Genomic DNA, 24,105 nt, shown 5'->3' with positions numbered 1-24,105 from the left:
CTTTATTCTTTTTGATGCAGTTGTAAATGGGATTGTTTTCTTAATTCCTCTTTCTGATAGTTCATTATTCGTGTATAGAAACATGAGAGATTTTTGTATATTGATTTTGTGTCCCACAACTTTTCTGAATTAATCAGTTCTAATAGGTTTTTCATGGATCTTTATCATTTTCCACATATAATACATCATCTTCAAATAGAGACACATTTACTTCTTCCTTTCTTATTTGGATGCCTTTAATTTCTTGTCCTTAGCCTGATTTCTCTGGCTAGGACTTCTAGTAGTTTGTTAAATAAACGTGCAGAGTTGGCATCCTTGTCTTGTTCCTGATCTTAGGTGAAAAGCTGAAAGTCACCACTGAGTATTAGTTATGGGCTTGTCATATATGATTTTTATTATTTTGAGGTATATTCCCACTATACCCAGTTTGTTAAGAGTTTTTATCATGAATAGATATTGAATTTCATCAAATACCTTTTCTGCATCTACTGAAATGATCATGATTTTTATACTTTATTTGGTTAATGTCATGAATCACATTTATTGACTTGCAGATATGAATAAATTCTTGCATCCCTTGAATAAATCCTACTTCCTAATGCTGTATGATCCTTCTAATGCACTGTTGAACTTGGTGTACTACTATTTTGTTAAGAATTTTTCCATCTATGTTGATCAGGAATATTGGGCTTATTTTGTTTCTTGTAGCATCATTCTTGTTTTGATATCAGGGTAATGCTGGCCTCATAAAATGAGTTTGGAATTACTCCCTCCTCTGTATTTTTTGCAAGAATTTAAGAATTGGTATTAATTCTTTCTTAAATTTGTGGTAATTGGACTTTCATTAGTTGGGAGGCTTTTGATTACTGATTCAATCTCCTTATTTTCAGATTTTCTATTTCTTTATGATTCAGCCTTAGTAGGTTGTATGTTTGTGGGGATTTATTCATTTCTTCTATGTTATCCACTTAAAAGCACATACTTGTTCACAGTAGTCTCTTATGATACTTTGTATTTCTGTAGTATCACCTGTAAAATCTTTTCTTTCATTTCTAATTTTATTTGAGCCCTTTCTCCTTTTTTATTTAGTGACTTTAGCTAAAGTTTTGTCTATTTTTTTCCCTTGTTCAAGTTTTTATTTAAATTCTAGTTAGTTAACATACAGTGTAACATTAGTTTCGGGTGTAGAATTTAGTGATTCATCACTTATATACAATACCCACTGCTCATCACTTAATATCCATCACCCATTTAACTCATCCCCATGCCCACCTTCCCTCCAGAAACCCTCAGATGGTTCTCTACAATTAAAAGTCTGTTTTCTGGTTTCCTTCTCTTTTTTTGCCCCTCTGTGTTCATCGGCTGTGTTGCTTAAATTCCACATATGAGTGAAATCATATGATATTTGTCTTTCTCTGACTGCCTTATTTCACTTGGCATAATACTCTATAGCTCCATCCACGTTGTTGCAAATGGCAAGATTTCGTTCTTTTTTATGGCTAAGTAATATTCCATTGTGTATATATACACCACTTCTTTAGCCATTCATCGGTCGATGGACATTTGGCCTCTTTCCATGCTTTGGCTATTGTTGATAATGCTGCTATAAACATCAGGGTGCATGTGTACCTTCCAATCAGTATTTTTGTACCCTGTGGATAAATACCTAGTAGTGTAATTGCTGGATTTGTAAGATAATTCATTTTTAACTTTTTGAGGAACTTTTAACTTTTTGAGGAACTATTTGAGGAAATACTGTATTTCACAGTAGCTGCCCCAGTTTACATTTCCACCAACAATGTAAGAGGGTTCCCCTTTCTCCATATCCTCATCAACATCTGTTGTTTCCTGTGTGTTAATTTTAGCCATTCTGACTGGTGTGAGGTGGTATCTCATTGTACCTTTGATTTGTATTCCCCTGATGATGAGTGATGTTAAGCATCTTTTCATGTGTCTGTTAGCCATCTGTATGTCTTCTTTGGGAAAATGTCTATTCATGTCTTCTGCCCATTTCTTAATTGGATTATTTGGTTCTGGGGGATGCTGAGTTTGGTAAGTTCTTTATAGATTTTGGATACTAACCCTTTATTAGATATGTTATTTGCAAACATCTTCTCCCATCCCAAAGGTTGCCTTTTAATTTGTTGACTGTTTCCTTAGCTGTGCAGAAGGTTTTTATTTTGATAAAGTCTCAATAGTTTACTTTTGCTTTTATTTACCTTGCCTCAGGTGACATATCTAGTAAAAAGTTGCTAAGGCTGATCTCTTCCAGGCTCTTGATGGTGTCCTATATCACATTTAGGTCTTTCATCCATTTTGAATTTATTTTTGTGTATGGTATAAGAAAGTGATCCAGTTTCATTCTTTGGCATGTTGCTGTCCAGGTTTCCCAACACCATTTGTTGAAGATACTATCTTTTTTCCATTAGATAGTCTTTCCTGCTTTGTCAAAGATTAGTTGATCATACAGTTGTGGGTTCATTTCTGGGTTTTCTATTCTGTTCCATTGATCTATGTGTGTGTTTTTGTGCTGGTACCATACTGTCTTGATCACTATAGCTTTGTAACACCTTGAAGTCCAGAATTGGGATGCCTCCAGCTTTGCTTTTCTTTTTCAAGATTGTTCTGGCTATTCAGGGTCTTTTTTGGCTCCATACAAATTTTTGGATTATTTATGCTAGTTCTGTGAAAAATACGGTTGGTATTTTGACAGGGATTGCATTAAATGTGTAGATTGTTGGGGCGCCTGGGTGGCGCAGTCGGTTAAGCGTCCGACTTCAGCCAGGTCACGATCTCGCGGTCCGGGAGTTCGAGCCCCGCGTCGGGCTCTGGGCTGATGGCTCAGAGCCTGGAGCCTCTTTCCGATTCTGTGTCTCCCTCTCTCTCTGCCCCTCCCCCGTTCATGCTCTGTCTCTCTCTGTCCCAAAAATAAATAAACGTTGAAAAAAAAAAATGTGTAGATTGTTTTGGGTAGTATATACATTTTAACAATATTTGTTTTACCAATCCATGAGAATGGGATGTTTTTTCCATTTCTTTGTGTCATCTTCAATTTCTTTCATCAGTGGTTTATAGTTTTCAGAGTACGGATCTTTTACCTCTTTAGTTAGGTTTATGCCTACATTACCTTCCAGGTTTTGGTGCAATTGTAAATGGGATTAACTCCTTGATTTCTCTTTCTTCCACTTGATTATTGGTATATAGAAATGCAACAGATTTCTGTACTTTGATTTTTGTATCCTGTGACTTTATTGAATTTGTGTATCACTCCTAGGAATTTTTTGCTGGAGTCTTTTGGGTTTTCTATAGAGTACCATGTCATTTGCAAATAGTGAAAGTTTGACTTCTTCCTTGCTAATTTGGATGACTTTTATTTCTTTGTGTTGTCTAATTGATGAGGCTAGGACTTCCAGTACTATGTTCCATAACAGTGGTGAGAGAAGACATCCCTTTTTCCTGACCACAGAGGAAAAGCTCTGTTTTTCCCCCATTGAGGATGATATTAGCTGTGGGGGTTTTGTATATAGCCTTTATGATGTTGAGGTATCTCCCTCTATCCCTACTTTGTTGAGGGTTTTTATCATGAATGGATGTTGTACTTTGTCAAATGCTTTTGCTGCATTTGAGAGGATCTTATGATTTTTCCTTTCTTTCATTTATGTGGTGTATCACGTTGATTGATTTGCAAATACTGAACCACCCTTGCAGCCCAGGAATAAATCCCACTTGATTATGATAAATGATTCTTTTAATATACTGTTGGATTTGATCTGCTAGTATTTTGTAAAGAATTTTTGCATCCATGTTCATCAGGGATATTGGCCTGTAGTTCCCTTTTTTAGTGGAATCAGAGTAATTCTGGCTTTACAGAATGAGTTTTGGAAGTTTTCCTTCCAATTCTATTTTTTGGAACAGTTTGAGAAGAATAGGTATTAACTCTTCTTTAAATGTTTACTAGAATATACCCACAAAGCCATCTGACCCTGGACTTTTGCTTATTGGGAGATTGATTAGTGATTCCATTTCTTTGCTAATTATTGGTCTGTTCAATTTTCTATTTCTTCCTGTTTCAGTTTTGGTAGTTTATATGTTTAGGAATTTATCCATTTCTTCCAGATTGTCCAATGTGGTGGCATATAAATTTTTCATTATATTCTCTTATAATTGTATGTCTGTGGTGTTGGTTGTTATTTCTCCTCTGCATTTGTGATTTTATTTATTTGGATCCTTTCTCTTTTCTTTTTGATCAGTCTGACTGGGTTTATCAATTTTATTAACTTTTTCAAAGAACTAGCTCCTGGTTTCATTGATCTGTTCTACTTGTTTTTTTAGTTTCTATATCATTTATTTCTGCTCTAATCTTTATCATTTGCCTGCTTCTGCTGGCAGTTGTTGTTCTGTTTCTGGCTCTCTTAGGTGTAGGGTTAGGTGGTTTGAGATTTTTCTTGCTTCTTGAGATAGCCTTGTATTGTTATATAGTTCTCTCTTATGACCACTTTTGCTGCATCTTAAACCTTTTGGACCTTCATGTTTTCATTTGTTTCCATGTGATTTTTTATTTCTTCTTTAGTTTCCTGGTTTACCCATTCATTCTTCACTAAAATGTTCTTTAACCTCCATGTATTTGTGGTATTTCTAAATTTTTTCATAGCACTGTGGTCAGAAAACGTTCATGATATAATCTCAATTTTTTGTTTTGACATTGTTGAGGTCTGATTTGTAACCCAGTATGTGATCTGTTCTGGAGAATGTCCCATGTACACTTGAAAAGAATGTGTATTCTGCTGCTGTAAGATGAAATGTTCTGAATATCTCCATTAATCTATATGGTCTGTCATTCAAAGCTATTGTTTCTTTGTTGGTTTTCTGTTTAGATGATCTGTTCATTGATGTAAGTGGGGTGTTAAAGTCCCCTGCTATTATGGCATTATTGTTATCAATGAGTTCCTGTGTGTTTGTTATTAACTATTTTATATATTTGGGTGTTCCAAGCTGGGGAGATAAATATTCACAATTGTTAGATATTCTTGTTGGATAGACCCCTTTATTATGATATAGTGCTCTTCTTCATCTCTTGTTACAGTCTTTCATTTAAAACCTAGTTTTTCTGATATATGTATGGCTACTCTGGCTTTCTTTTGACATCCATTAGCATGATAAATGGTTCTCCACCCCCTGACTTTCAATCTGCAGGTGTCTTTAGGTCTAAAATTCGTCCCTTGTAAGCAGCATATAGACAGGTCCTGTTTTTTATTTATTTATTTTTTATCCATTCTGACACCCTATGTCTTTTGATTGGAGTATTTAGTCCATTTGCACTCAGAGTGATTATTGATAGATATGCATTTGGTACCATTTTTTTATTACCTGTGTTGTCATTGTTTCTGGAGATTTTCTCTGTTCCTTTCTAGTCTTTGTTGCTTTTGGTCTTTCATTCCCACTCAAGTCCCTTTTAATATTTCTTGCAGGGCTGGTTTAGTGGTCACAAACTAGTTTTTTTTTTTTTTTTTTTGCCTAGGAAACTCTTGATCTTTCCTTCTATTCTGAATGATAGGCTTGCTGGAAAGAGTATTCCTGGCTGCCGATTTCCCCCATTCAGCACATTGAATATATCATGCCATTCCCTTTTGGCCTGCCAAGTTTCTGTGGACAAGTCTCCTGCTAACCTTATTTGTCTTCCCTTGTAAGTTAAAGACTTCTTTTCTCTTGCTGCTTTAGGATTTTCTCTTTATCATTATATTCTGAAAATTTAATTATAATATGTCTTGGTGCTGGCCTGCTTTTGTTGATTTTGATGGGAGTTCTCTGTGCCTCTTGGATTTGGATGTCAGTTTCCTTCTCCAGATTAAGGAAGTTTTCAGCTATTATTTCCTCAAATAATCTTCTGCCCTCTTTTCTCTTTTTCTGGTACTCCTACGATACAAATGTTATTATGTTTGATGGAGTCACTGAGTTCCCTAACTCTACTTTTGTGATCCAAAATTTTCCTTTCTCTCTTGTTCAGCTTCATTATTTTCCATAATTCTATCTTCTGTATCACTTATTCGTTCCTCTGAATCTTCCACCCTTATGGTCATTACATCCAGGCAGTTTCACTCCTCAGTTACTGCATTTTTCATGTTGGCCTGATTATTTTTTAGCTCTTTTATCTCTTCAGTAAGGGTCTCCCTGATGTCTTCCATGCTTTTCTCAAGCCCAGCAAGTATCCTTATGGTTGTTGCTTTAAATTCTGGATCAGACATATTACTTATATGTGTTTTTATTAGATCCCCAGCCATAACCTTTTCTTGTTCTTTCTTTTGGGATGAATTCTTCCATCTTGGCATTTTGTCTAGGTCCCTGTCTTCCATATGTTAGGAAAGCCTGATATGTTTCCTGCTCCTGAGAGTAATGGCTTTATAAAGAAGAGGTCATATAATGTCCAGGGCATGGCATTTTAGGAAGTGTCTCTGGCTTGTGCTGTGTGCACTCTGCTGCTGTGGTTTTTAGTTCTGTTTTGTTTTAAGTTTTATTTATTTTGAGAGAGAGTGTATGCGTGCATGAGTGAGGGAGGAGCAGAGACAGAGAAAAAGAAAATCCCAAGCAGGCTCCATGCTGTCAGCAGAGAGCCTGACACAGGACTCAATCTCACAAATCATGAGATTGTGACCTGAGCTGAAATTAAGAGTCCAACACTTAACCAACTGAGCCACCCAGGCACCCCTCTGCTGCTGTGCTTTGGCTGCTCTTTCCCTCAGTTTCTCAGAGTTTGCAGAGTTTCTCCTTGCCTGCAGTAGGGAGCATTTGGACCTTCACCAAAGTGCTGCTGATTTTAACTAGGTGTGGTCTGGTCTGTTTATTAAACGAGACCTGATGGTACTTTCACTAGAACTAAAGCTTTGCAAAATGCTATGATCAGTAGACATGGTACATGCAGGGTTCTGTGGTCTTCTGGAGGAGGAGCCCGCTGTGCTGGGCCTAGTCACACTCGCCCAAGAAGAGCAGTATCAGCAGAGCACAGTGGAGAGGGACTTGGTATAAGCAGGTTAGGCAGTCAGTGTTGGCACAGTGCTGTTTACTGAAGTTGGTTTATGCTGAGGGGAGGGGGAGAGAAATGGTGCCAGCCAGTTCCTTTGTCTACAGAGATGGGAGTAGGTGCTTGCTGTTTTCAGGGAAGCACTTTCAGAGGAGAAGATCATTTCTCTCCAAACATCACAGGCATTTTTCAGATAGCTGATTTCACACTGTCTCTGGGTCACTGCCTACCTGGAGCAGCACAGCACACCTTGGGCTATACTCTAGCCAGGCCCGCTGACTTTTAAAATTCCAAACTTTAGTGACTTGGTGTGCAGGAGCCTGTTGCACTGGGACGGATGCAGGTTTGATCCAGAAGGGCTGTCATGACAAAGCTCAGGGGTCTGGGATTTGCAGCAAGCAACTTAAACAGCCAGTGTCCCAGTTAACTGCCCTCAGCAGGTGTCTCTGCACCTATGCTGAGGGGTAAAGGAGGGAAAGGGCACCCACCAGCTCTTTAGTGCCCAGAGGGCAATGCCACCTCTCACAGATGCACTCCAAAAAGTACAGTCTCTCCCCATGCCCCTCAGGCAATCCTCAGACCACACCATCTGCCCCAGGGTTGTTTGCCTGTCTCCTGTCCAGGAGCACTGCAGCACCTCAGGTCTCTATCCCAGCCAAGCCTGGGGACCTCTGAAACTCTAGTCCTTGAGCTCCACTGGTTGCAAAAACGCACAAAATTCAGTCCCTCTCATCTTCCCAGACAATGGCTTTGGGGAAGTGTTCCCTTTTTGTATATCCTTGTGCATTCCACTCTCTCTCACCTTTCTCCATGACCAAGGCTCCCTCCCCTCCACAGCACCTCCATTGTGTTTCTCCCCCAAACCACATCTCCACACTTCCTGCCTTTCTTGAGATGACCTTTTCTCTCCCTCTAGTTTTGCAGTTTGTTTTATCAGTCTTCAAGTCGATTTCTTTAATATTTGGAATGATTTGATAGTTATCTACCTGTGTTCTAGGATGAGGAATGCTTAGGGTACTCCTAATATGCCACCATTTTTGTCCATTTTTTAAATCTTTTTCTTTAAGTTTATTTTATTTTGAGAGAGAGAGACAGCACATGTAAGCAGGATAGAGAGAGAGGGAGAGAGGGAGAGAGGGAGACAGGGAGAGAGGGAGAGAGGGAGAGAGGGAGAATCCCAAGCAGGCTCCGCACTGTCAGCACAGAGCCTCAACAGGACTCAAGCTCACAAACCATGAGATCATGACCTGAGCTGAAATGAAGAGTCGAACACTTAACCAAGGGGCCTAGAGGCCCCCAATCTATTTTTTAAAACATTTTTAGTTTCATGGAACTTTTTAATTGTCTTTTTAGCTTCTATTTCATTTTTTTCTGCTCTGATCTATGTTAATTTTTTCCTTCTACTAACTTTGGGCTTAGTTAGTTCTTTTTCTGGTTCCTTGAGGTATAAAGCTAAGTGGTTTATTTGAGCTCCTTTTTGTCTTAATGTAGGCATTTGTCACTATGAACTTCCCTCTTACAACTGCTTTAACTGCATCCCATAAGTTTTGATATGCTGTATTTCCATTTTCATTTGTGTCAATATATTTTTTATTCCCTTTTGATTTTCTTTGACCCATTTGTTGTTCAGTAGCATGTTGTTTAATCTCCACATTTTGTGAATTTTACAGTTTTCTTCTTGTAACTGATTTCTAGTTCCATATTATTGTGGTCAGAAAGGATGTTTGCAATGATTTCAATCTTCTTAAATTTACTAAGACTTCATTTGTGGCCTAACTTTTGATCTATCCTGTAGAGTGTTTCATGTGCACTTGAGAAGAATGTGTATTCTGCTGCTGTTGGATGGAATGATCTGTCTGTTAGGTCCATCTGGTCTAACACAGAGTTTAAATCCAATGTTTCCTTTATTGATTTTCTGTCTGAATGATCTATCCATTGTTGAAAGTGGTGTACTGATGTCCCCTACTATTACTGTATTGTTATATTTCTCCCTTCAGGTCTATTAATATTTGCTTTATATATTTAGGTGCTCCTTTTGCTACTTTAAGATTCTGGTTTTCCCTTTCTTTCCCAAACCACAATAGAGAATATCAAAGATAGCCAACTTCCTCATTATACCTGATTTCTGATATTTAGTAAGTTCTAAATCAGGTATTTCCACTACCAAATTTCCCTAATCTGTTCCACCTTGTTATACTACACATGTGCACGTGCACACACACACAAACACACCACAACTTGTATTTCACCAGAACTGTTAAACACGCCTGTTAATCAAGCAAACTGTACCTCATAGTAAATGCTGTAGTGTACTGCCCATGTCTCTCTTCAGGATGAAGGCATTGCCATCCCCCAATACTGTCAAGGGTATTACCTACTGGCAGCTTATAATGGAACCATACTGTCAAGAGTATTACCTACTGACAGCTTAAATGGAATACCTCCCCTAGAAACTCCCCTTAGCTGAAGGAGCTGCCTCATACAAATTTATGAGGCTCCCCAGGGCAGTCCACATCCCGTGACCCATGGACGAGAACATACAAAACTCCAGCTCCTCTGCCTCAAGTCAGGGCAATGCTGATGGGTCAGCCCACCTCCAGAACTCCCATTGGGATTGCTGAAAGCCTTTGTTGCAACTGCATCACAGTACTCCTTCTCTCTCTCCCTAGTTCTGCTTCCTTCACTCCCAGGTATTACCAACAGCACTCTCCAATAAACTTCCTGCAGTCCAATCTCCACCTCAAAATCTATTTCCTGGGAACCCAACCTAAGATAGACTTTCACTGCTCTCCTCTAGTGATTCTGCCACTATGTCATCAAAACTGGATTTTCTTCTTGAATCATATCTATGCTCTCTTTCTCAATGCCATTTTCAAGGAATTCTATTTCACCAGTCTGTGTAACTCACTTCCCTTGCCCCCTCATCAGTTAGCATTTAACTTCATAAAGGTGACTGGAAAAGCATTCGTAATTCCCCTAAATCAAGGACATGATTTGAAGTCAGTTACTCTTTATTGGAATATAATATACTTGCAGAAAAGTATGCAAATCATATGTGTACAACCCAGCTAAGTTTTACAAAGTGAGTACACCTGTTTAACAGCACCAAATCATGAATTAAATTATTATCAGTGCTCCAAAAGTCCTCTTTCTGTTCTCAGTCATTAACACTTCCTTAACTACTTTACTTACTTCAAATAACTATAGGTTAATTCTGTTTTTGAACTCTATATAATCTCTTGAATCTGGCTTCTTTTATAAACGTTATGTCTGTAAAAGATACATCCTTGTTTCTGGTACATCTTGTTCTTTCACTTGTATTACTATTTGGTTTACCATGCATGTATCCGTTCTATAATGAACATTCAGGTTGTTTCCAGTTTGGGGATCTTAGTAGGCCAAATAATGGCCCTAAAGAGATGTCCATACCTTAATCCTCAGAACCTGTAAATATGTTATCCTATGTGGTAAAAGGAACTTTGCTGATATGTTTAGGTTAAGGATCTTGAGATGAGAACATAATCAACTATACTGGTGGGCCAAATGTCATCACAAAGGTCTTTAAAAGAGACCTTTAAAAGAGATGCAAGAAAGTCAGGAAAGAAGGCCATATGACAACAGAAGCAAAAGGAAAAGGGCAATGCAGGGCTACAAACCAAGGCAGCTTATGGAAGCTGGAAAGGACATGGATAAGGATTCCTCTGTAGAGTTTCCAAAAGGAAGCAGCCTGCCAACACCTTGCACTTAGCTCAGTAAGACCCATTTTGGCCTTTGACCTCAAGAACCATAAAAGAATAAATGTGCGTTGCTTTAAGACACTAAGTTCGTGGCAATTTGTTACAAGAACAATGGGAAACCAATACAGAAACACTACAGATGATGCTGCTAAGGACATTCTTTTACTTTTCTTTTGGTGTGTACATGTACTCATTTCTGTTGGGTACATGTCTAGAAATGGAATTGCTGGGTCATGAATTGATATCCACCTTCAGTTGTAGTAGGTATTGCCCGTTAGGACTTTTTGAGAGTAAAAAAGGATTCTAGTGGCTCTGTTGAAGATCTTTCCTTATAAGAAACTTTGATAACTACAATGTAGATATTGTGATTTGTTATCATAAGCATTCAATGTAATATGGCTGAAAGCCTAGATGAAAAGACACCTCAGAGAAGGGGCTAAAAATATCTCCTATCTCCTTTGTATCTTCCGCAGATCCCATGCACTAATTATGCATTTAGCATACAGTACAGATATATTTAAATGAAAGAGTCCCCTAAGGTAAACAAAATTCATTTAGCTTCCAAAGTAAGAACTTTTTGGTAACCAGCCAGTCACAATACAAAGCTCAAGCAAATGTATACCGAGCAAACACCAGGGAGTCCCAGGAACCAGGCAAGGCCAAGAAGCATATTTTTACAGGGTAATTAAAGACACCTTAAAAAAAGAGAGAATGAAATTGTAGTGAATGTAAATACCATAGACAGAGAATGATATTATCAGAGTAGTTATGTATCAGAGGAGTAAAGTGAAGAAATAAACAGGAAAATAAATCTATAGAAACAGGAACAAGTCAACCATAACAAACTAGGGCAAGGAGTTCAGGATAAAGCTATAAACAGTATTAGGCTGAGAGATACGTGTTCTGATGTGACAAAGTCTGAGTGGAAAGCACAGCACGGGAGACAGGTATAGGGAAGTGCTGTCTGAACATTCACTGCTATAAAGAGAATTAACCAGAATTATTATTTTGGGGGGGTTATTATTATGATTTTTAGAAACACCTTTTATCTAAATATTTTTTTATTTCATAAACTGGGGAAGCCTAGGGCAAATATGATATCTAATTTTTCTTTTTTTTTTTTTAATGTTTATTGATTTGAGAAAGAGAGAGCGTGCGCACAGGGAAGAGGCAGAGAAAGGGAGGGAGAGAGAGAATCCCAAGCAGGCTCTGCACTGTCAGCGCAGAGCCCGATGCAGGGCTGGAACCCACGAACCATGACATCATGACCTGAGCCGAAATTAAGAGTCAGTCACTCAACCGACTGAGCCACCCAGGTGCCCCTCTAATTTTTCTTTGAATAGCATTCAGTAAGTGTTATCTCTTAGATTGTCCCGAATAGATTACAAGTAAACAGTTCACCTCAGAAAAGAACGAAGCCTGCATATACTAGCCAGATAAAACAATTTTTGATGAGGGGAAAAAAAAAAACAAACCAAACAGCTTACTAGAGTTAATGGCCATTTGAGAAAACTATGGGAAAAATGCAGGAGCCTGAAACAAGTAAACAGAGTATTGACATACCAGTTGAAAAGAATACAAATATCGAAAAACCAATCTGGTTAAAGGCAAGACAAACTCTGCCTAATCACTAAGGTTATTCTAGTCATTTGCCTTTGAAAAGCTTGGTCTTATCTAGACTGAATTTCAATTATTTTTTTAAAAAGAAGCCTAAATATTTTGAAAAGTATCTCTTGTCATTATTTTATCTGCTTCATTTTCCTTTTCCCCATCTAAGATTTTTTGTCATAAATAAAATTTCTTTTAAAACATAGGTAATTTTGGGGCGCCTGGGTGGCACAGTCGGTTAAGCGTCCGACTTCAGCCAGGTCACGATCTTGCGGTCCGTGAGTTCGAGCCCCGCGTCGGGCTCTGGGCTGATGGCTCAGAGCCTGGAGCCTGTTTCCGATTCTGTGTCTCCCTCTCTCTCTGCCCCTTCCCCGTTCATGCTCTGTCTCTCTCTGTCCCAAAAATAAATAAACGTTGAAAAAAAAAAATTAAAAAAAAAAAACATAGGTAATTTTAAAGCATTTTAAAACTATCTAAAGTGATTTGTTTTAAAAAGTTCCTTAGGCACCTGGGTGACTCAGTCAGTTAAGCGTCCAACTCTTGATTTCGACTCAGGTCATGATCTCACAATTCATGGGATCAAGCCTCACACTGGGTTTCACACTGAGCATGGAGACTGCTTAAGATTCTCTCTCTCCCTCTGCCCCTCTCCCCTGCTCATGCTCACTCTCTCTCTCTCTAAAATAAAGTGGAAAAAAAAGTTCCTTAGTCTAAGATTTTCATAATTTAACCACTCAAACAATGTCCTACTAGCAAACGGTCTCACCTGAAAAAGCATAACACATTGAAGGAGACTATAATCCAAACTGACCATAGTGTTGGCCTCCAACAGTTGCAACTGAGTTTTCAACGTTTAATATGGAACTCTCGGTTGCTAAGCAGCATGGTCAATAAAATGTTTGTTTAGTGGACATATGTGTGTTTTATATGCCCAAGATCATTTTCTGTAGGGAATCACCCTCCCCTATGCTATATGGTTCTAATAAGGTTGCCAGTGGGGCCAGGCAGATAACTCAGCTCTGAGTAAACATAGGACCATTATTTTTCTGCACAGAGTAATTGGTCTGAGAATGGGCAAGTGACCAAAGCAAAGATAGAAGAGTTCTTCCCTGTATTGATAGGAAGCAGACGGAATAGCATAGTGGTAAGCATATACCATCTGTCTGGATTTTATTTCTCAGCTCTGTCACTAACTAGCTGAATGATTAAACAAGTTACTTAATTGGTCTCTTAAATTCCTCATCTTTAAATGTAGCTGTTAATAATACCTTTTTCATAGAATCATTATGAAAATTAAATATAGTAAAACACATAAAGCATGTAGCCTAGTAACTGGCATATAAAAAAGCATTAAATAAACTTAATGTTAACTATCAGTACCATTATTATTACTATTCCTATTGCTATTGCTTTTGTTATTGTTGTTATAAATACATAAAAGTTCTAAATTTAGCCAGTGTGGCCTAAATATACAGGCAGCCTATCTTTGTCAGTTGCAGAGCATATAGAAAAAAGGCTTTGAAGCCAACAAAAAAGAAAAAGGAACCAACAGTGCAGAGTCCCAAAGACATTCTTTAGCCCCTCGGTCCAATCACCTACTGGGCTTCCCAATTATTTGAGCCAGTAATTCTTGAGGTTTTCGTTGTTTTCCTTTTTTTTTTTTTTTTACTTAAAGAAAAAAGTATTGACTAACTAAACATCTTATGTCAAAAATCACAAAATAAATGAAAATGTACACACACACACACACACACACACACACACACACAAGGAAAGCAGTTTTATTCTATATACTCAGATGATAAAGAGCTGTATACAATTCTACTGGGTGGTAATACCTGTTGTCTTAGAATCTTTGCTAAATCTTCAAATTAATATCCTGTTTCCATTAATGTTCTATTATACTATTTTCAGAAAATCTCAAGCAGACTAGTATGGGTAAGGCAGTGGGAAAAGAGGAATAACACAGTTGCGGTGGGAAAGGTAAATTGATCAGATTATCATGGACTTTGTATGTCATATTAAAAAATTTTTAATTCTGTTAAAAACACGGATCCATGATGTTTTTAAGAAGAAAAGTGACACTAATTTATTCACTCAATAAGTATTTACTGAGTATCTACTCAGTGTCAGGCACCACATGAGAGCTGTTTTAGTGGAATTTATAATATAGTAAACAGATCTATGCTCTTTAAAGATAACATTGATGACAGATAAGAATGGATAAGCACAGATCCAGAATAGATTAAAAAAGGAAAACTTGGAAGTAGACCAATTGGTCACTAGGACAATATGAGCACAGTCAAAAATTATTCCAAAATATCTATTTTTAACTAATTGATATTAGAAAAACAGTAAAGAGCAATTGATTTTGTTAATAAATACTATGACCTTGATTTGAAAATGTTTAGTCTAAGTTCTTCTTTCTAAAAGGTAAGCTCCATGAAAATTTTGATCACTATTTAAACCCAATGTCTAGAATAATGTCTGGTCTTAATAGACGTTCAATAAATGTTATTTCTGAACAAGGTATCTTTAAGATATACAGGTAAAAACATTCATTCAATAATGGATTTATTAATAAATCTATTTGTTCTATGTCAGCTACTGTGCTAATAATAAATAAAACACAATTCCTTGCCCTTAAGGAACTCCTTGTCTGCTGGAGTATCCTTAACCTTTTCCATCTCTAAACATATTTGCATTCTTCAGCCAAAACTTTTTCCTGAAAAAAGTGTTCACAGAAGTATAGCATCATAGAATTGATGGAGAAAGGGAGACTTACTCATTAAAACGTCTGATATTCATGTGAGTTTAGGGAACTCATTTAAAGACCTAAAAAAAAAATGGTCATTTTATCGGGGATAAATAAATAATAAAGAATAGGAAATACGATGTAATATTTTAAATCTTGAACTCTCTTTTTCTAATTGGTCTTTTCCTCCAAAAATTCCACTCTTTAGGTATTATAAATAAAATTGGAGGGGCACCTGGGTAGCTCAGTTATTAAGCATCTGACTTCGGCTCAGGTCATGGTCTCTCACGGTTTGTGAGTTCGAGTCCCACATCAGGTGAGCTCAAGCCCTGCTTCAGGTGAGCAAATTTTTTGTTGTTCAAATTTACAGAGTTTTAATATTACCTATTATCAAGTAGTAAATCATTCCCAAGCTTCAGTACTTCAAACTATTGTTAGTAAGAAATATCTGGGACAGGGGCGCCTGGGTGGTGCAGTTGGTTAAGCATCCGACTTCAGCCAGGTCACAATCTCGCGGTCCGTGAGTTCGAGCCCCGCGTCAGGCTCTGGGCTGATGGCTCGGAGCCTGGAGCCTGTTTCCGATTCTGTGTCTCCCTCTCTCTCTGCCCCTCCCCCGTTCATGCTCTGTCTCTCTCTGTCCCAAAAATAAATAAAACGTTGAAAAAAAATTATAAAAAAAAAAGAAATATCTGGGACAAACTCTTTCACTAAACGTGGCACATAAGTATGTTATAATGTCAGTATTGAAAGCCAATCTAATTATTTAGATAAGAGGTCTAGAAATAAGCCTACAATAACAAAACAGTATGGAAATGCACTGTATAATGAGGGTATGAGTAGGTATTTACAGCAACATAAAGAAGGGTTACCTAATTCAGTCCAGAAGGATCTGTGACAACTGCCTGGTGAAGATGATATTTGAGAAGTCCTAACTGAATAGATTACAACTATTTGCAAGATACAAGCCAAATATTTAAAAAATCTATTGTGGGGCACCTGGGTGGCTCAGTTGGTTGGGCGTCCAACTTCGGCTCAGGGCACGATCTCACAGTTTGTGGGTTCGAGCCCCGTGTCGGGCTCTGTGCTGACGGCTCAGAGCCCGGAGCCTGCTGTGTCTCCCTCTCTCTCTGCCCCTCCCCCGCTCACACTTTGTCTCACTCTGTTTCTCAAAAATAAATAAATGTAAAAAAAATTTGTTTTTAAATCTATTGTATTTCTGAATACTAGCAATAAACATTCCAAAAATGAAATTAAGGAAATAATCGCATTTAAAAATGGCATCAAAAGGAAGTTGAGTGAAAGCCCCAGCTGGCTGAGTGAGGGCTGGGTTTCAGGTGCAGGACCCTAGGATTTTGGCTTAGTGACCACTGATGTGAGGGCACATCAGTAGTCACTGCAGAGCTGCTTATGTAGATTATATATGGCATGTGAAGATGATAGGTTAGTACCCTTGGAGACCTCTGAGCTTGATTTAACTGATCTGAAGAGCTGGGTGGGTGCCCCAGAGTAAAGGAGAGAGAGCTCAAGGTTCTCGGGGCTGTTCCTACATCCAAATGGTAATTAAAATAAGAACAAAAGCGTCTGGATAGATTATAGAATGCTAACAAGGAACTAGGAGCTCTGGAGCTCTAGAGACCCAAGTTCTCAGCGGTTATAAATGAAGAGACCTCTTTGTAAAGAAGTCCATATGTCTAAGAAGAAATAATGTTGTAAGTTGATCCTTCCTACCTACAAGTGAGTTAGAAAAGAGTCAGCCTAGTCTTTTCTGCCAAATCTTGTCTTGGACTTTAATGACTTCCCACTCCACCTCTCCAGATAAAATATAAAGAGCTACACAAATGATTACCTTCCTTTAAAAAAATAGCATCAAGGGGCGCCTGGGTAGCTTGGTCGGTTGAGCATCTGACTTCGGCTCAGGTCATGATCTCATGGGTTGTGAGTTCGAGCCCCGCGTTGGGCTCTGTGCTGACAGCTCAGAGCCTGGGGCCTGCTTCGGATTCTGTGTCTCCCTCTCTCTCTGCCCCTCCCCCACCCGCATTCTGTGTGTGTCTCTCTCCTTCAAAAATAAATAAACATTAAAAAAAATAAAAATAAAAATAAAAATAAATAAATAGCATCAAAAAGAATAAAATATCTGGTATAAATTTAACAAAAGAAGGTAAGACTTGTACACTGAAAACTACAAATCATTGTTGAAAAGAATTAAAGAAGAGCTAAATAAATGAGAAGACATCCCATGTCCATGGATCAGAAGTCTTAATGCTGTTAAGATGCTAACACTCAATAAATTGATCTACCAATGCTAAGCAATCATTATCAAAATCCAAGTTGGCTTTTTTGGACATGTTGACAAGCTGATCCTAAAATTTAAAAGGAAATTCCAAGTAACCACAGTAGCCAAAACAATGCTAAAAAAGACTAATATGTTTGTTCACTGATATCAAAAATTACTACAAATCTACAATAAGGAAAACAGTATGGTGCCAGCGTAAGGAGAGGCATAGAGATTAATAAATATAACTGAAATTCCAAAAATAAACCCTTATATCAATGATGAGTTGATTTTTTTCCCCTTGAAGAAATATTTTTTTTCCTTCAAATTTGTATTTAAATTCCAGTTAGTTAACATGCAATGTAATATTAGTTTCAAGAGCAGAATTCAGTGATTCATCACTTGCATACAACACTCAGTCATGATGAGTTGATTTTCAACAAAAGTATCAAGATTATTTAATAGGAAATGAATAGTCTTTTTGACAAATGGTGCTGGGAATACTGTATATCCATATGCAAGAGAATGAAGTTAGACACCTACCTCAAATAATATGAAATTAATTCAAAATGGATCAAAGACCTAAATTCAGGCTAAAACAATACAACTCTTAGAAAAAAAGAGAAGTAAATTTTCATAATCTTGGGTTAGACAGTGTTTGACAGATAAGACACTAAAGCACCAGTAAGAAAAGAAAAGATAAACTACATCAAAATTAAAAACTGCTGTACATCAATGGACATCATCAAGAAAGTGAGAAAAAAATGCACAGGATGAGAGAAGATATTTATAAATCACATATAGAATAAGGGATTTGTATGCAAAATACACAAGCCTTGAAACTCAATAATAAAAAGACAATTTAAAACTGGGCAAAAGATCTGAACAGACATATCTTCAAGGAAGATAAAATAGCCAAGAAGCACAGGACAAGATGCTCAACATCAGTAGTCATTAGGGAAAGGCAAGTCAAATACACAATGAGGGACAATGAACTTCTGTATACATACATGTTTTTAATCTATAGGTCTGTCAAGTCTCAAATGAAAGCCCAAACAGGACCCAACGAGAGTCCCCAGCATAAGGCAGAACCATAAATGGAAATATGCCACTTAACAGTCTCTCTCTCACTTTCTTGCTTTCATTCATACAAAAAAAAAAAAAAAGGCCATGTTTATTTCCTAAAAAATGTGAACAGCAATGACAGGAAAGTTGGAATATACCCACAGTCTCCCAAAATGCCTAAACAAAATAAAATTCATTGAAAGGTATAGGATATGATATGTTATTACAAATAAACACATGTGAAATGAGAGGATGATGAAATGAGAGATGAACTTTAATCCACGTGTTACCAAAGTTCTGTGCCCCCTCTATACAGGAGAAGTAGGACCAAGAATATGCAACAGACTTAGACTTTGCAATACAACAGTACAGACTGATTTGAGGCCATTAAAAACAGGTCAGGGAAAAACACTTGCCTACATAAAGATCTTGAGTAACCCAGTCAGGTAGGTGCTAACTCATTTTTACTGTTGTCAAGTAAATATTTATGAAGTCAAGATATATTAGCAGCATATCTTTTTGCTTTGTTGATGTTGTATTGTTGCTGCTAGTGTGAATAAGGAAATGTCTTGTTTTGTTTTGTTCTTATGGGAAACGGTTCTCAACAGGTCAGCGCTGGTAATTTACATATCTCTTGATTTCCACCATAGTCATAATAGATAAATAATGTTAATCATTACAAAACAACAAATCAGATGCCAGGACATAGTAACTGGGCCGTATACCAAATAATTAAGTAGCTATCTCTAAGTGAAAGGAGTTCTTCTCTATGCCTAAATTTTCTACATTGATACAATGAGCATGGGTGTCTTACTTTAAAAATACATAGTCATTTGGAATTCCTATTATTTTTATCTATCCAGATGAAAGTATCTAAAATGAAAAGTGTATGAAAACTGTTCTTCATAAAGCCTACACTATGAACAACTGAGATAATCCTTAAATGTATGTATTTCAGATTCTTGATCACAGAGAGGAAAAAATGGCAGGAAGCTGTACTCTGTTAAATTAAGCCAGATAGTATAAAAAGCTCATGACCAATAATTTGGAACAGCTGCAACTGAGTCACTGTGCTAAATTTTAAAACCAACCTAACTTTGCCCAACAAATTACAAAACACATTTAAGAATTTAAAGATACAGATAGTAACTCTGGTGGTTGGTTTGTTTTCATAGGTCTTTGGTTTGTGTTTTTGTTGTTGTTGTTCATTTATTTATTTGTTTGTTTGCAAGCAATGCAAGTCAAGCTGCTAACCAACTCAATGTAAAGAATATATCTGTACTTATTAAAAGAAAATAAACCAAAATTAAAAGACCAAGTATGGTATCTGGGGTTTCATTTTTCACTATGGAATTTTAAAAAATGAATGAGAGTCTTGAAATAAACTTATTTTTAAAATTTAAAACATCTTGGGGTGCCTGGGTGGCTCAGTCGGTTAAGCGTCCAACTTTGGCTCAGGTCATGACCCCACAGTCTGTGAGTTCGAGCCCCACAGTGGGCTCTGTGCTGACAGCTCAGAGCCTGGAGCCTGCTTCAGATTCTATCTCCCTCTCTCTCTGCCCTTCCCCTACTCAGGCTCGCTCTCTCTCTCTCTCTCTCTCTCTCTCTCTCTCTCTCTCTCAAAAATGAACATTAAAAATTTTTTTCAATTTAAAACATCTTAAATTTCATGCTTATCCCCAGATATTGACATGTATCCTCATTACTTTATATGTAAAACATTGGAATTATTATGTGAGCTGCCTTTCCATCTCCCTTGATTCAAAGAGTAAATGTAGTCAATGTTTGATCTGTGCATTCAGCAACATTCAAGAATTTACTTAAATACTACTTTCAGAGTGTGCTCTTTTCTGAAGATTTTTATATAAATGTCACATGGTTTCAGGTTCTAGTATTTTAGGGCATAGACAAGATAAAATCTAAATTTGCCTTTTCATCCTTTAATATAAGAATAATCCTAATAATCTATGTTGGGAGACAATTGTCCATGGTCTCTCATTTCAGCATGTCTTGTGAGCAGAGGCACTGACTTCTTTCTTCTTCTATACTGTATCCTCAAGGATGTTTGGACAGAAAACACCTGGAAGTTAAAATCTGCCTCCACGGCCAAGGGCAGATTTGCTACAGCCTTGGAAGATAAAGATAATGTCTCCTTCCAGAGTAAAGGGTAGGCACACTTACTGCATGTCATAAAAGATCTGGGGTCCCTAGGCTCAGAAATCCTCTCTTATAACTTGCAGGTATAATCTAGCCCCCTTCATGTCACCCTGTGAGGAATGGGAGTAAAAAGAACTGGTAGCTACTGCTACTGTGGTAACAACTATCTTTCATCTCTGACCCAAAGTCTCATATCTTCTACCAGCATCTATGAAACTGTGGCAGGCTAACTTGGAAGCAGGGTAAAATCTCAGACCTTTCATAGTTCTTGATAATCTAATGAATCAATATAATTCAAGAAGGGCTCATTGATCGTCTTCTATGTACTCAGCGCTATACTAAGACACCCTTCGAACTGTTCTAAGTTTTCACTTCCAAAAATCAGTTTCCCGGTTCTGTTCCACCTTCTTCAGGATCCAATGCCATCTACTCTTGTGGAGTTATATTCACAGCATTTGTACACGTCTTGATAACAATTATAAGCACTGTTCAAGTGCTTTATAAGAATTTAAGTGTATTCTTTTACTTAAACTTCACACATACACACACACACACACACACACACACACACACACACACACACACAGAAATCCTTTAAGGTTAAGTATTATGAACTAATCGTATAGATGAGGAAACTGTGACTTAGATAGATTAAGATGAAGACCATGTCTTGTATTTCTCAGTGCCTGGCAAAAAAATGTCACATACTGGAGTTTGGTGAATAATTAATCAGTGGTTGGCTTGTTTTTTTGTTTTTTAGCCTACAGACCACATTTTAGTCTTTCCTTTGGTAGACCTCTTATTATCTTTTCTAAACTTTACAATTCAAAACTAGATATTACTCAAGGTCTGACCAGTGCATATCTTGAGATTATTTCACAACTTCTATATACTGTATTAATACTTTCTTATTAGTTCTTTTTTACTGGTTTTTCTTAGGTCCATGGAGACTCTTGAAGTTTCCTCTACCATAAAGCACATCTACAAAAATATATAAATAAACTTTAAATATGTTTCTTATGTAAAATCTCTCTTCAGTCTCATACCCACAGAAGTGCCCTTGTATGTTTTACTAAGGCAAAGTCAAGAGAACTTCCTTCTAGAGCTTAACAACCAAAATAGATTTCAGGATATTTTCTGCAGTTCCAGTCCCAGAAAAGAACTTTAGATCAAACAACTTTAGATCAAACCCAGTTGGGCTTCCCAATAAAACATCATATGACAAAGCTGAAGTCAGAGGTTCCCAAACTGCTGTTTTATTATTGGCCTTTTCTCCTTTTGCTATAGGATCTACTCGTGTCAACCGTATTATAAAAGTCCAGTCCTAACCGACAGACTAGGCTTTTAATCTGCTACTTACAACTGTGAATTACTCGATCTCTGAGTTTCACCTATAAAATAAGCATGGTCGTACCTCACCCCCAGATGTTTTGCCCTAATTTAATAAAATGATAACATATAAAACACCTGGCCACTGTCTTCTACTCTATACATTATTCAGAAGATTGTTCTACTCACCTTGTCACATTTTCCTACCTGAAAGCCTAACTCTTCACCCCTTGCTAAATCTATCATTAATCAAAATGTGCCAAATTGTTGCCTCACTATTTGGCAAGAACTGAAGGTATAGAAGCAGACCAGATGGCCAAGATTCACCACTGGCTCCTGGAGCCTTGCCAAAAGCTAATGCTGAATGTTGGCAAAGGTCTGCAGGTACTCAAAGCAGTTCTTTTGGCCGTGATCAACTCAATGATGGGGTTGAACATTATAATATTAAAATCCTGAAGATATATTCGAGTCTGATAAGCTACTTATGAAGTAAATAATCACATTGATGGACAAGACTCTGGGAAGTTTCTAATATTAGATTCAAAAGTTTAGAAAGAATATGGGTGTAGAGAAGGCTTTTCAGGCAGTGTAGCTCATTGCCAGACTATGTAGAAGTAATTAAGGATGAACTGATAGACTACACTGGAAAGGAGAAGGAAGCATTTATACTACCCCTCCACACTTAGTCTATCTACTCCTACTAGTCTAATCTCTAGAAGAGCTTGTGCTGTCACAATGCTAGGATACAATCGCACTGGGAGAAAGGAGCTCTGATATTCAGAACTAAAGATGGAGACAGTCATTCTAGTTTTGTCCACAGTCTAGTTATTTCTGGCTGGTCCCCACTTTGCAAAAGATGCAAAAAAAACTATGTGATAATGTTGAGACCGACCATGTACAATTACATTTGGAAACTGTAAATAACAATTTATATTCAAAGTTTCCTCCAAAAAATCCTTTAGCCAGAAGGAGGTAATAGTAAACTGGATATTTCAAGCCAAAGAGAAACAAATTCCTCTTGATTACACAAAGAAGAAAAACAATACGATGTACAGATTTCAGATTAGTATCTACTGGTACTTACTGGCTTACCTCAAAGGTCAGCAAACCTTTTCTGTGAAGGTAAAGATGGTAAGTATTTTAGGTTTTGTGGGTCTGAGACAGGGAAACTGAAGGACTCCACAAAAAATCTGCTTTTGCTCCTTTTCCTGCTTCTGTTCTCTAGGGCCTGCACCCCCACCCCACTTAGCACGTGCCTTGTAATGCAAATAGCATATGTCTTCCTCCTAAGGGATAGAGAATTAAAGATTCTCTAGAACAGATACCATCTAGGTGGGTGAGTGTGAGTTGACAAAGCTATCATGTGAGGATTCTAGACAATTGATGCCAAAGCCCCTTGGCTCCAAGGAATAATACCTGGCTCCTCGTCCTTGGTCTAACCAGTTCTGGGATGCCTGAGAGGACACCAGACCACCATTCTCACTAAAATCCCCCAGGCACCCAAACAAAGAAGAGACTCATGTTGCTTTCCTTTCCCAGTCTCCTAGATGCTCTATCTATATCTGCTCTCTCTATATCTTCAATGAATTCTGCTCTCACTTCCTACCAGCTCACATTTGATTTCTGTCCTATGCAGAACCCTCTTGGCTTCCTGTGGGAACCCATCTAGGTCCCTGGACCAGGCCTGCCGGAATCAGGTCAAAAGGCAAAATTAAAAGAATAATATGTACTACTAACATAACAAGAAAGAAAACACATTTCCACAAATTTCTTATTGACAAAATTCAAACTTCAATTCAAATAAGTGAGTGCAATAAGATAGGTCCATTAATGAGAATATACTGGAATTCTTTTGGGGTAATACAACATTTTGACTTAGTTGGGATTCAAAGTTAGTACTCCAAATCATCCAAATCAACTGCAAATGGTCTTCTGTTAATGCTGATCTGTTATATGATTTCATGTATTTTATTTTAGAAATGCCTTTTCATGTGATAAGAAGTATCATTGAAAGTATCCGGATCAGTAGTATCAGTATCAGGATCAGTAAGTACTGATATTGACCATATGCATCACTTAGAGGGCACTTACAGAACTGAATTAGACTCTTCTGGTATTTGTCTTTTAGCATGTCATTACATTGCTGGTTAGGGGTGAGTGGCAGCTC

General features: G+C 37.5%; 1 protein-coding gene across 1 annotated transcript in view; it reads right to left on the bottom strand.

Moving 5' to 3' along the window:
• LOC125156200 (regulating synaptic membrane exocytosis protein 2-like) overlaps positions 1–24,105 on the bottom strand; it is a 184,693-nt gene that overhangs the window by 113,297 nt on the left and 47,291 nt on the right. The window lies entirely within an intron of this gene.

The sequence above is a fragment of the Prionailurus viverrinus genome, chromosome F2, assembly GCF_022837055.1.
Source record: "Prionailurus viverrinus isolate Anna chromosome F2, UM_Priviv_1.0, whole genome shotgun sequence".
NCBI classification, from domain to species: Eukaryota; Metazoa; Chordata; class Mammalia; order Carnivora; family Felidae; genus Prionailurus; species Prionailurus viverrinus.
Note: the sequence above shows the minus strand (reverse complement) of the source record. Positions and strands in the feature narration are given on the sequence as shown.